Source organism: Geotrypetes seraphini, chromosome 1 (assembly GCF_902459505.1).
Source record: "Geotrypetes seraphini chromosome 1, aGeoSer1.1, whole genome shotgun sequence".
Classification (NCBI taxonomy): domain Eukaryota; kingdom Metazoa; phylum Chordata; class Amphibia; order Gymnophiona; family Dermophiidae; genus Geotrypetes; species Geotrypetes seraphini.
The window spans coordinates 334,790,833-334,805,650 of NC_047084.1; the positions used below are offsets into that span (position 1 = coordinate 334,790,833).

Below are 14,818 nucleotides of genomic sequence, written 5' to 3' on the forward strand. Positions count from 1 at the left end.
CATGCACTCTCCCCAGCAAATAACACACTAGTCATCCCCTTGAACCTCATTTACCAAAAATATCCAAACTCCTAAATAAGCATCTCCCTTAGGTATCCATTTAACCTTCTCCTAAATAAGCATCTCCCTTAGGTATCCACTTAACTGATTCCTTCAAAGTTAGGTATCTTTCTTCAGTTGCCTATATTGTTTTCCCCACTGAACCTTGTAACTACTTGAACCCTGTCAAGTTATTCTATCGATAAATCCAGATATCTTATACTTGAATTTCTATACCACAACATGTAATTTACTTAAATCGTTGTAATGTAATTCTCTCGGTAATGTCCTGATCTCTTTAACTGTAATCCGCTTAGAACCGCAAGGCACAGGCGGAATAGAAATCACAAATGTAATGTAATGTAATGTTACCATTAGCATGCACTACCTGCTTAAAATTAACACAGGAGCACTTACTGACGCTATATTTGTACCTTGTGTGATCATGTCATTTGCACAAATCTTGGTAAGACACGTCTCATTATTCTTAGAAAATTATGAGCCCCAGAAATGAATGACATACCGAATTCAAGACAGGGTCTCAGGAGGGATCTATACAACAGCATGTCTTTTTCCCTTCTGATACCTTCATTTATGTAATCAAGCGTACCATTTCAGTTTCTCAGTTGTTTATTATCCTGGCTAGCTATTTGAGGTCATCTGAGATGATTATTCCAAGGATCTTTCCTGCTTGAAAGTTTCTAGCTCTTGTCCTTTTGAATCCCAAATATCCAATTTAGCATTTTTTAAGCACAGCTCATTTTCCAATCTCCCTTTTATTGCTTTCATCCATCTTAGCATTTACAGATATTTGCATCAATTGGAAATAACGGTATCTTCTACAGCAATGTAATTAATAAAGATACTAAATAGGACTGGTCTTAGCATTGAGCCCTGGGGCACCCAGTACTCATTTCAGGACTGATAATCAAAGGTTCTTAGACCAGGATTCTCAAAACACTGCGTTAAAAAGCAACAGTCTGCTAACGCAACCGTTCTGCTAGCAAATTTAAAACAGCGAGTCATTCTTCCAAAAATGCTCAAGTAAGTGACTCACTAAATTTGCATGTGCCCATCGCTGGTGATAGCAATGGGCACATACGCAGAAAAAACGCAAATAGGGGAAAAAAACCCCAAAAATACAACAGCAGGAGAGATGTTCAATCTCACCCGCTGCCAACCAACAACCCTCCTCCCAGCAGCCATTCTCTCCTGCTGCCACACAACACTCACCCCCCCCTGCATAGGGAGACATGCCCACTCTCTCCCGCCACAAGTAACCCCCCTGTAGCAGCGGTGACCCCCCTTGCAGCGGGAGAGATACCCACTCTCTCCCACTGCCATGCAACACCCACCTGCCTCAAATGCTCCCCCTTACATCCATGTAGATGTCTGATCAGAGGGATGTGGATTCCCTCCACCCAGCTGGCCTGCCACTTCAAAATGGGCCCTCCCAAAACTTGCAGGGAGATAAAAGATGACGGCAGTGAGGAGTCGACATCTGATTCCGTTATTGATCTTTTTTCTTCTATACCAAGAAATGCCGCATTCGAAGCGTAAGGGAAGTGTCCGAGCTGACCTCATTGCGGCTAGGACATCTACCCCAATACAGCATTCGATTTTGGATTTCACCACCACTCTCAAAACACTCTGACGACTACCTGGAGGAATACCTGGGCTTTCTTCATCCGGAGAAGCGACTGGAGATTTTGGGTTTGATACTTCGCTATTCCCTCCAGGCACTGTTCCACCGCCACACCCTGCCAAAACCACAGTCCTGCTGGAGGAGCCTTGTGCAGAGACGGAGCCAGGGGAAACCCCAGATCAAGGGGCTGGGCTCGCGACACTACAAACACGGCAGGGAGATTTGAGTGCCGGCTTAAATGCTGGCCCGGGAACAGCCAGACCAGCGGTGATTACTCTTGAGGTAATTTGGGAAGCGCTCAAGAGGCTGAGTTCCTCAGTAAATGGATCTTCACAGCAAATTGCCTCTCTTGTAAGTACTGTTGATGAACTCGGGAAGTCATTTAAAAATAAGGAAGAAACGAACAAGAATATTCAATAGGTTAAATAGAGTGTTATAGAGGTTCAGGCAGTAACTAACAATTTGGTTAAAGAGAGAATAATTTTGACCAGAAAAATGGAACAATTAGAAAACTATAACCGAAGATTAAATATTCATGCTCTGAATTTCCCTAAATCCTTTGGTGTAGCTCCAATTGACATTTTCAAAAAAACATTTGATAGAAATATTGAAAGTTTCTTGTCAACATATTCCTCCAATCAATTACATATATTATTTGCCAGCAAAAAAGAATGCGGGAACTATGCCTCAGATGCAATTAGATCCAGAGACACCCTTAAATGTTACCAACCTGCTTGAATTCACACTCGCTGAAAATACAGAAAGAGCTACCTTATTAATATTATTCGAACAAGATTTGAATGCTGTCATGAAATTATTCTTCCATAATTCTCAATCCTTGTTCTATGGTAAAAAATTTAAAAAAAAGTGTGGTTTTTCCCGGACATCACCAGAACTACACAAGAGCGGAGGAAATTATTCCTCGCAATGCGAAATGAAACCTTAGCTCTAGGAGCAACTTTTCTACTTGCTTATCCTTGCAATTGTTTAGTAAAGTTTCTAAGTGTTAAATATGTTTTCTTTATTCCAGATCAGCTAAGGTCATTTTTGGATTTGAAGAGCTTAACACTGGGGAAAGAAAGATCAATAAAGAACAGTTGTTTAAATTAGGGTATTAACTGCCGAGCCTGTTTCCTTTTACATTGTATTTTCTTTTTTGAGTCTTCTTTCACTCTATGGTATCTCCTCAACAAATTTGGTGGTCTTAGGAAGATGTTTTAGTTTTCTTCATATCTGATATTTAGTAATAGGGCTGAATTTATAAGTCCTATATTTGCAATCTGCTTTTTCTTGTACATGAGGACTCTTGTGTGTAATATTGGAAATTAATATCAATAAATAATAATAATTTTTAAAAAGGGCCTCCCCTCCCCAGTGCATCCTGGGCCTGAGGCTCTGATTGGTCCAAGTTGTTTAAGGCTACTCACATAAGAGGGGTCTTAGGCGTCTGGGCCAATCAGAGACTTAGGCCTCTTCCCGGTGCATCCGGGGAGGGGCCTGAGGTTCTGATTGGCCCAGGTTGTATAAAGCCCCTCCAATGGAAGGGGTCTCAAACAACTTGGGCCAATCAGTACCATAGACCTCTCCCCAAATGCATCCCAGGATGCAATGAGGAGGGAAAGGCTCATTTTGAAGCAGCAAGCCAACTGGGTGGAGGGAATCCATGTCCCTCTGGTTAGACATCTACATGGAGGTAAGGGGGGCATCAGAGGCATGCGGGTGTTGTAATGCAGCAGGAGAGAGTGGGCATCTCTCCTGCTGCAGGAGGAGGTTGTTTGCGGCAGGAGAGAGTGGGCATCTCTCCTGCTGAAGGGGGGAAGGTTGTTTGCGGCGGGAGATAATCAGAATTGGGGGGGTTTGTTTGTGGCGGGAGAGAATGGGCATCTCCCCCGTTGTAGGGATATCTCTCCCGCTGCATCACAATATGGCTTTCTAGCCATTTCGATTGCCATGCCTGTACCTGCACCCCTGGACCAGTTGCTTATTTTTGTCACCAAAAGCCGATGCCGATTTTAAAAAATGGCTCGGCATTTTTTAAGAATCCACCGGAGGTATGGCCAGTGGGAAAAATGAGGTATTGATGCCCCTGTATAAGACTTTGGTGAGACCTCATTTAGAATATTGTGTACAATTGTGGAGTCCGCACCTTCAAAAATATATAAAAAGGATGGAGTCGGTCCAGAGGAAGGCTACTAAAATGGTATGTGGTCTTCATCATAAGGCGTATGGGGACAGACTTAAAGATCTCAATCTGTATACTTTGGAGGAAAGGCAGGAGAGGGGAAATATGATAGATATGTTTAAATATCTACGTAATGTAAATGTGCATGAGTTGAGTTTCATTTGAAAGGAAACTCTGCAATGAGAGGGCATAGGATGAAGTTAAGAGGTGATAGGCTCTGGAGTAATCTAAGGAAATACTTTTTTACAGAAAGGGTGGTAGATGCATGGAACAGTCTCCCAGAAGAGGTGGTGGAGACAAGGCTGTGTCTGAATTCAAAAGGGCCTGGGATAGGCACGGGGGATCTCTCGTAGAGAGAAAGAGATAATGGTTACTGCGGATAGGCAGACTAGATGGGCCATTTGGCCTTTATCTGCCATCATGTTTCTATGTTTCTATTTTAATGCTGAAGAGTCCATTGTCAGAGACTGCTAGAAGCTTGCTAAAGACAGAGATAATCCATTTTGATAATCCGCCACTAAAATGCGTGCATGCTAAACCATCAGTAAACAGTTTAGCGACGGCGTTAAAGTTTTGAAAACCTGGGCCTTAGTTCTGAATATCACTGCTAAGTGGATAGTATTGAATATTCCATTATTTTAACCACAGCAGCTAATGTTTTACTTAACTGTTTATCACAGTTGCTAAATAATCAGCTGTTTCACCTCTACCAGCAAGGTCTCCATTTACCGCCATGCTCTGCATCCTGCCATTCAGGAAAGTGTAGCGTAGTGGTTAAAGCTACAGCCTCAGCACCCTGCGATTGTGGGTTCAAACCCTGTGCTGCTCCCTATGACCCTATGACTCGAGAGACTACGGGAACTCACGGCAGCCATTTCCTATTGGCGATCTACACGGGGCAGGAGCATAGGAAGATCGCTCCTGCCTTAAAAGCCCGCTAGACCACCTGGTAAGGCCGGAATGCCAGGGGGAAGGCGGGAGGGAGGCGGGGATGGGTCAGAGCCGGACCAGAAGATATTTGCAGTATTTCACCATTCGCATTCCGGCTCTGCCCCTATTCTCCGCAAATCCGGAGGGAGAAGTGCATGCAAGTCCAATCCCTTTCCCCCCTTCCCTAATTTACAACTTTCTAGCATGGATGTGCACAAACATTTTTCAGCTTATTTTTTGATCATTTCTAGACATTTGTTTGTTTTGGGGGATTTTTGTCAATGTATTTCATATAAACATTTTAGTAAATATTTTTCAATATGGTGTTAGAACCATTTGATATGCACAGCCTGATTGTATGTGTGTAAACCATGTACCACCCCATCATATTTGGCTGCCTATATGGTTGGCATGGTGGTGACTTCACTATCAGCATTTAAACACTGGTAACTGGGTCCGGAACAGAGTAGCGATAGACTGGATGGACCATGAAGGTCTTTTTTTCTGCCGCCATTTACTGTGTTACTTTGTAAGTTAATGCACGTTAAAAAAAATTAGGAGCCCTTTCACTAAAGCTTAGGGTGCACTAATGAAATTTGTGCAGGTTAAATGCTATGAAGCCTATTTTAAACTGTGGGCTTCTTAGCAGTGAGCGCACACTAAGCTTTAGTAAAAGGGCCCCCTTAGTGCACTCTGAATTGATTTAAGGAGGCTAACAAACTAAAAGTGCACTAATGAATACTATTGAAATGTAGGATATTAAAAGTATGTGTATATTAGAGTTTTCATGCTGCAAAATTAAGGCACATTTTAGATGGATTCCTTTTTGTGTATGGTTTGCAAAATGTATACCAATTTAAGTAGCCTTTTAACTAAGTTGCAGTAAAAAATGGCCTAAACATGCTCTTACATCAAACTTTCCCGCATGCTAAGGCCATTTTAATCACAGTCAGGAAATGGCTAATTTTCTATTATTTTTAAATTAATGGTTATGTGATCATGTTAGAAAACAAAAAATTGTGGAGGATCGATGTCCAAGCTGATGGCTTTATTGAAACAAACAAATAATCCACATAAATGCATCTAGGGCTGGAACCTCTAGAAACATATGGACCCTACACTGTCTGTGTTTCGCCGTAATTGTCTTCTTCAGGGGTCCCTACTGGTCCTAAAAGTGAACTTGTGGATCAAAACGAAAAGTCTATGCATAAAACTGGCGCGCTCCAAATGAAAGAGTCGTGCTCCAAGCTACCATTAAAAAATATTATCACATAACCACTTACCAACACCTATTTTATAGGTGGTAAGAGATCGGGTGCTAAGGCAAGGCAATGTAGGTGAGCTAACTGATTAGCACAGAAACGCCCACTCTCCACCCCAGATATGCCCCCTCTGTGATAAAAGCAAAAATATTTTTCAGCATGCAGTTTGTGCGTACATGTTCTAAAATTAACACAGAATGCTTAAGTGCGTCCCATGGTAAGCACTCCAATTTTTTATAAAATTTACCTGAATCTCATCACTCATCCCTCACAACTGCACAGCTACTTCAAGGCAATGTAACGAAGTGAAAAAAACCCAGCATTTTCTTCTTGCTCCTGGGTTGGTGCTGGGTAATGCCCAGTGGCTCTGTGCTCTGCTTGTGTTTACAGGGCTCTCATGGCATTTCTCTGTAATATTACTCGGACTGGAAGAGCATCACCAGTGGGGTGCCGCAGGGCTCGGTGCTTGGACCCGTGATCTTCAACATCTTTATAAACAATCTGGACATAGGTACGAGCGAGGTGATTAAATTTGTGGATGATACAAAGTTATTCAGAGTAGTGAAGACGCATGGGGATTGTGAAGATCTGCAACGTGACATAATCAGGCTCAAGTAATAGGCATCAAAATAGAAGATGAGGTTCAACGTGGATAAGTGTAAAGTGCTGCATGTTGGTAACAAAAATCTCATGCACGAATACAGGATGTCCGGGGCAGTACTTGGAGAGACCTCCCAGGAAAGAGACTTGGGAGTTCTGATCGATAAGTCGATGAAGCCGTCCATGCAATGTGCGGCGGCGGCAAAATGGGGCAAACAGAATGCTAGGAATGATAAAGAAGGGGATCACGAACAGATCAGAGAAGGTTATCATGCCACTGTACCGGCGTCCTCACCATGAAGAAAGACACGGTACAACTCGAAAGGGTCTAGAGAAGAGCAACTAAGGTGGTTAAGGGGCTAGAGGAGTTGCCGTACAGCGAAAGACTAGAGAAACTGGGCCTCTTCTCCCTCGAGCAGAGGAGATTGAGAGGGGACATGATTGAAACAGTCAAGGTACTGAAGGGTATAGGCTTAGTAGATAAGGACAGGTTGTTCACCCTCTCCAAGGTGGGGAGAACGAGAGGGCACTCTCTAGAGTTGAAAGGGGATAGATTCCATACGAATGTAAGGAAGTTCTTCTTCACCCAGAGAGTGTTGGAAAACTAGAATGCTCTTCCGGAGTCTGTCGTAGTGGAAAATACCCTCCAGGGATTCAAGATAAAGTTAGACAAGTTCCTGCTGAACCGGAACATATGCAGGTAGGGCTAGTCTCAGGGCACTGGTCTTTGACCAGAGGATCACCGTGTGAGCGGACTGCTGGGCACGATGAACCACTGGTCTGACCCAGCAGTGGCAATTCTTATGTTCTTATATTGCCCCAATGTTCTGGTCAGAAAAAAAATGGAGGCAGGGGAGTGGAGAGCACATACGGGAGCAGTTTTTCTTATCCTCAATCATAGCCTATAGAGAGCCTAGTGGATAATGCAATGAGCTGCGATCCTGGGGAACTAGGTTTAAGTCCCTGGACAAGTCCGTTGCCCCAGGTACAAAACACACCTTTGTACATCTAATAGTGTTATAGAAATGATAAGTAGTAGCATAAGAACTGCTGATGTTCAAAGGTGAAGTACAAGTAGTGGTTTATCAGCCAGAATTGAGACAGGTCCAGGACAGGAGGAAGATGAAAGGGGGGGGGGGGAAGGAAAAAAAAAAAATTAAAATTTCTTTAACTGTTTGAGAGTTTTATTTCTTTTTTTAATTTTATTTATTGATTTTGAAAATCATACAGATAGTGCAATCAATTACAATAAACTAATCTCATAAAAGTACTTATATATAACAAATATATATTAGAATAAACCCTCTGTCTTATAATCCCTCTCGCCTACCCTCCCTGCCTTTACTGGAAGTGTATTTAGCTTGTAATATCAGATCTGGTTGATTATTTTGTGGCAACTTCAGTTACCTTGAATGTGTGTTACATCTAATGGACCCCAGATTTCTTTAAATTTCCGGATAATGCCCTTATGTTCTGCTAGAATTTTTTCAAATCTATAGTATGTACATAGCGTTTCCCACCAAAATGGAAATTTAACCTATCACATTGCTTCCAGTTTCTAGTTATCATTTGTAGAGCCACACCCATCATTATCAAAAGTAAATATGTTATTGATATAAAGTCTAGCAGAAGGAAAACTATAAAGTGTTTTTATCATTTGCATAAAACTATGCCCAAACCCAAACCCAAACCCAAACCATTTCATACATTGATACATGAAAGACCATTCAACATGGTTGAATGCCTTCTCGGCATCAAGAGACAGTGAAAAAGCTGGAACATCCAATAAATTTGCCAAATTAAGTATATGGAGAGCCAATCTAGTATTATTAAAGGTATATCTGTGAGCAATGAAACCCATTTGATGCATACCGATGATATAAGGAAGAGCTTTTTTCAATCCAAGAACCAAAAATTTAGCTAATAATTTCCCATCAACATTAATTAATGATATTGGCCTATAATTAATCACCATCATCGGGTCTTTATTTGGTTTAGAGAGTACTATTGTTAAAGCTTCAGCCATGGATCCAGATAATTGACATTTTGACAGTTGTGTTTGATATAATTTAAAAAGCTAAGGTAATAAACTGGATTGGAAAGATTTATAGAATTCCAAAGTGTATTCATCATTTCTTGGTGCCGAACCTATTTTGAGAGACTTCAATGCATTTTGAATTTCAGGAAAAGATATAAGAGCTTTAAGGGATTCTTTTATGTGATCTGGAATTTCTGTAACAGAATATACATGAATTTTGTTTCTCTCTGGGTGATAAGAAGCTGGTACTAAATAGCAAAGATCTCAGTATGTACACTTTGGAAGAAAGGTCGGAGATATGATAAGAGATGTTTAAATACCTCCGTGGTATAAATGCATACTTGAAAGGAAGTTCTGTAATGAGGAGGCACAGGATAAAAGTGAAAAGGACAGACTCAGGAGTAACCTAAGGAAAATACTTCTTTATAGAAATGGTAGTGAATTCATGGAAGGGCCTCCCGGTGGAATTGATTGAGACAGAGTGTATTTGAATTAAAGACACCTTGAGATAAATACAAAGGATTTTAAAGCATGGAAGAGATAGTAGATGGCATGGATGGGCAGACTGGATAGACCATGGTCTTTATCTGCCTTCATTTTCTATGTTTAATCCTTTGGTGGACTCTAGGCATGATTTCTCCCCCACCCCCACCTGCAGAGTGAAAACAGCAGGTAAAAAGCATTGATTGTTGTCACACATGAACACACCTGCCACCAGTTAGCTGATTTACGAGGGCAACATCTGCCTTAAGTTAAAAGCACCTGAATTAGAAAATCTGAGAGGGCCAATCCTAAACATTTCAGCCCTAGGTATGTGCTTTTCTCTTAATCCTGCCTTGGCAGGGTCAAGGTACTGCTGCAAGTCACTGTCATGAGAGTGGTTGAGAGAGGCAGAGCCTGAAAGATACAACAAACTGCATTTAGAACAGCTCCCAGGGAAGGAGGAAGAGGCTGGTCCCACTCCAGTGATGTAATTGGATCACTCCAAGGCAGGATGATTTAGGGGGGGGGTTTCAGTTATATCTGGAAGACCCAGTTTCCTCACGGGAGGGGGGGTCTATTATCACAATTTTCCAATTATAATTTAAAACCAAATGCACAATATATAACAATATTTGAAAATTGTTAGCACATCATCCCATCTGACAGATTAGGAAACTGGCAATTGTTATCATTAGTCAGATTTGTCAAGTAATTCAACTTTTACCCAAGGCCAAGCAAACCTTTCCAGCACTAATACCCTGTAATTGCCATTCACTACATTGCATTAGTCATCATTCTACACAAGAAAGCGTTCTAGCAGCAAGCAATGCCATTTTTTTTTTTCTGCAAGAGAATGGAGGAGGAGGGTGGGTGTGTCAGGTGCAGCAGTTTTAAATTAATTTAAAATCTGATTGACACTCTAGAGACTTAAAAATATCTCTGTGCACTTTAATTTTAGTTCACCTCCAAATTCAACTACCACAAGTGCAATGCCAGTATTTCGCTAGTTATAAATAATTAAGCCTCATTCACCTATGTGTCAAAAATGATTTAACATTAGAAACGGAGAACCTTCCTGAATTTTCATGTCAGTTATAAATATCTTTTCTCCTTCCTCTCTCCCTCATTCCTGGTAAAGAGCTTAAACTAATGCCTCTCAAATGCAACACAAATATATTTGCTATGGCTACAATACTATTTCTCTTACAGGCTTTGCCCATTGCCATTGTACAGGTCTCCACTACCTGATCAGCCACTGCTGGTCAGCAAAGGACTAGGGACACCATGTGTCTCAAAGCCACAGAGCCACAAGGAGACACAGAAACAGCAGTGACAAGAGCATGGAGCTACGTAGTAAAGAATGACATGGGGATAAATTTGTCCCCATCCCCGCAGGAACTCAATTCTCCTGGTTCCAGCCCCATTCCTGTAAACTCTGCCTTAACTGCACAAGCCTCGAACACTTATGATTTTAAAGTGTTTGAGGCTTGTGCAGATGAGGACAGAGCTTGCAGGAATGGGGTTGGGACAGGAAAAGAACTTGCGCGGTCGGGACGGGAAAATAAGTTCACGCAGGGATGAAGAAAAATTTGTCCCCGTGTCATTCTCTAAGAGGTAGTAACAGTCAGTGAAACAACTGGCTGATGTAGTGGGGGGGGGGTTATTCCCTGACCTAGCCTCTACTTATCTCTCGACAAGGAAAATGAGAGCAGCCTAATTCTCTCCTAATTCCCACCAAATATGATAAGTGCATGAGAATAGAGGTCAAGCGGATGCCTCAAGGTGGAGGATCTGAAAGCTGAGTGGTTTTGAAGAGGTTTATGGATGAAAGGCTGGGACGTGTTGAGGGACAAGAGACAGGTGAGTGCATTGGGGAAGATCAAGGAAGGGCTCAGCAATTAGTGGGGACCTCGGGGCTTTGACACGCAGCTCCTGATTGGTAAGGCCCGACTCTAGTGCAGGAAGAGGCAGACAGAGCATACAGCGAGTGATTTCCTTCGAGATTTGCGGGGGTTCCTGGAATGGAACCCCCGTGAATATCGGGGGAGTACTGTAGTTGCATAGCTGCAGGTAAGTCCCCCTACATCAGGGGTGTCAAAGTCCCTCCTCGAGGGCCGCAATCCAGTGGAGTTTTCAGGATTTCCGCAATGAATATGCATGAGATCTATTTGCAGGCACTGCTTTCATTGTATGCTAATAGATTCTAATGCATATTTATTGGGGAAATCATGATGGTGGATGATGAAATGTGTGTTTGCTTGTCAACTATCAAGCCACATTTTGAGTTACTTTGTACTCAAAAACAAGCATATCCATCACATTCATTATCAATTTTATTCTATCTACTTTAGTTTCACTGTTGTTTGAATTCTTTATCCCAAATGGCAGCCTGATACAAACGCATACGTTCATGAAATCTTTTAAACTTACAGCCCTTCACTAATGGGTAAACAAAAAAACATAAGCTTTACGAGAATGTTTTTAAGCAGAAACTGAGAATGAGTTGATCATATAAGATGGAGCCTGGCCTGACAAAACTTTATAATAAATACAGCCCAACTTGAAAATAAGACGTGCCTCAACATGCAGCCAATGTAATTCATGATAAAAGGGAGTTATATGATCAAATTTCTTTAAGCCAAAAATGAGTCGTCATGCACTTACGGTAAGTACACATATTTATGCATGAGACTGACCTGGCATAAATGCTTGCACCTACATTTACAGTAGATGCACCAGTTCAGGTCTAATCTAATCTAATCTAATATGTCTGAGTCATGCTGTGTTTTAAGCAGGTTCAAGGTGACTTACAATACAAGGATGGCCTCTTGGCACACAAATGCCATTTCAGAATTGGTGACCAGTATTTGACAGTGGTGTGCCTAAATGAAGGCACCAAGTTATAGAATTTCTCTCTTAGTCTACATCAGTGGTCTGAAACTTGCGGCCCGCCAAGTACTATTTTGAGGCCCTTGGTAGGTTTATCATAATCACAAAAGTAAAATAAAACAGTTTCTTGATCATATGTCTCTTTAGCTATAAATGGCAATATTATTATTAAGACTTAGCCAAAAGGAAAGATTTATTACATTACATTACATTACGGATTTCTATTCCGCCTGTGCCTTGCGGTTCTAGGCGGATTACAATATAGAAAATATCTGGGACATTCCAGTAGAATTACATTTCAGGATAGGAGTAAGTTACAGGAACAGTGAAGAGTTATGATATTACAATTTCGCAGAAGATATTACTTATTACAGAAGATAGTACATATAGCAGAAGATAATGCATTTTGCAGAGGTAATATATGTCAACTCGATCAGTTAAGTCGGGTGTAGTGTAGGAGAGTTACAGTACATTCTTGATCACAGACAAAGAGATAATATGGATGAGTGATTCCGAAGTCGTTGAATGGGAACTCATTGGGCGGTGGTTAGAGTGATGGGAGATATTTTTTGAACAGTAGTGTTTTTATTTCTTTGCGGAACTCTTTTATGTCTGTTGTTTTGGTCAGTAATTTAGAGATGTCACTATATAAACTATAAACTATATATATAAACTATAAAGAGTTTTACCTCATGCAAAATTGTCATTTCTTTAATAAGACATTAACTATTTTTTTCTGAGGCCCTCCAAGTACCTACAAATCCAAAATGTGGCCCTGCAAAGGGTTTAAGTTTGAGACCACTGCTCTACATCATTATCCCCCCCTCCTTTTACAAAACTGCAGAAGCGGTTTTTAGTGCAGGCCAACGCGCTGCTCCCAACGCTCATAAGAACTCTGAGTGTCGGAAGCAGCGCAGAGCATTCAGCGTGCCAGCCGGTGCTAAAAAACGTTTTTCACAGTTTTGTAAAAGGGGACAGGGTTATGTAAGTGTTGGTTTTTAGTAAATTTGCCTGAAACTACTTTTTTTTTTTTTTTTAATTCTTTATTCATTTTGAAAACTTACAGCAAGCGTACAGAAATATATCATTAGTAACAACAATAACACTTGTAATTCTCATATAATTCTAAAAACATAAAAATTATATCCCTGAAACTACATTAAAAAGCTGCGATCCAGGGTAGATCCAGATTTTTTTGTCCACCAAAACGAGTACAGGAATGCCTGAAACAGTCTTAAAATTGCATCCAAATCTTGTTCAAAAACAAATCAAATCAGCAACGTAGCTCTCTCACTGGTATCTGTGATAGACTGCTCCAATAAAACAGATATATTATTTATTTAAAAATTTATACCCAGCCTAAAAATACCTAGGCGGTTTCCAATTAACATTCACAGTCCTTTTTATTTTTTTTAAAACAAACATTACATATATAATAGTACAACTTAATATCTGTACTCAGCACTCTCATTTCCTCACATAAAAACCCAAACAGACGTGTCTTTAGTAGTTTTTAAAATATTGCTCTCCCTTCACACAACTGCATTTGCTCTGGCAAGGCATTCAAAAATTTTATCTCAGCTGATGAAAACATTGCATTACTTATCTTTGCTGCTTTATCCACTGACAATCTCGTACTACTTTCAGATACTTCATATTCACATCTATCTATTTAATTTTCTATACGGTACTCGTCGAAAGAAACTTTACGACAACCTCCTGGGGACACAGGCAGCTAAAATAGACTCTGACATCTCAAAATTACTGACCAAAACAACAGACATAAAAGAGTTCCGCAAAGAAATAAAAACATTACTGTTCAAAAAATATCTCCCATCACTCTAACCACCACCCAATGAGCTCCCAATCAACGACTTCGGAAATACCCACCTATATCATCTTTTTATCTGTGATCTAGAATGTACTGTAATTTCTTCTACACTACACCCGATTTAACCGATCGAGTTGACATGTATTACCTCTGTAAAATGCATTATCTTCTATTATATGTAATATCTTCTGTAATAAGTATTATCTTCTGTGAAATTGTAGTATCATAACTCATTACTGTCCCTGTAACTTACTCTTATCCTGAAATGTAACTCTACTGGAATGTCCCAGATATTTTCTATATTGTAATCCACCTAGAACCGCAAGGCACAGGCGGAATAGAAATCCCTAATGTAATGTAATGTAATGTAATACCGTTCTCCCAAGGGAGCTCAGAACGGTTTACATGAATTTATTCAGGTACTCAAGCATTTTTCCCCTGTCTTGGTGGGCTCACAATCTATCTAATGTACCTGGGGCAATGGGGGCATTAAGTGACTTGCCAAGGGTCACAAGGAGCAGCGTGGGTTTGAACCCACAATCCCAGGGTGCTGAGGTTGTAGCTTTAACCATAATGACACTGCTTTCAGAATCCGGGCCCGATTGCTTACTTTGGCCCCCGTTTATCAAGCTGCTTTAGGGATTTTATCGCCAACTACTGCTGTAAAAGCTCCGATGTTCATAGGCGATATAAAACCCTAATGCGGCTTGATAAAAGGGGCCTTTTTTTACCCTTTAATTTCTTGACCACTCCTTTTTTACCTCCCTTTTTACTAAACTGCAGTAGAGGTTTCTACCGCAGTCCAGGGTGCAAAATGCTCCGACGCTCATAAGAATTCTATGAGCATCGGAGCATTTAGCACTCCAGGCTACAGTAGAAACCTCTACTGCAGCTTAGTACAAATAAAAAAGGGGGAGGT

At 40.9% G+C, this 14,818-nt stretch overlaps 1 protein-coding gene across 3 annotated transcripts in view; it reads right to left on the reverse strand.

The window, feature by feature from the left end:
- Positions 1–14,818, reverse strand: part of CCSER1 (coiled-coil serine rich protein 1) — a 969,508-nt gene that overhangs the window by 931,857 nt on the left and 22,833 nt on the right. The gene's annotated exons all lie outside the window — the stretch shown is intronic.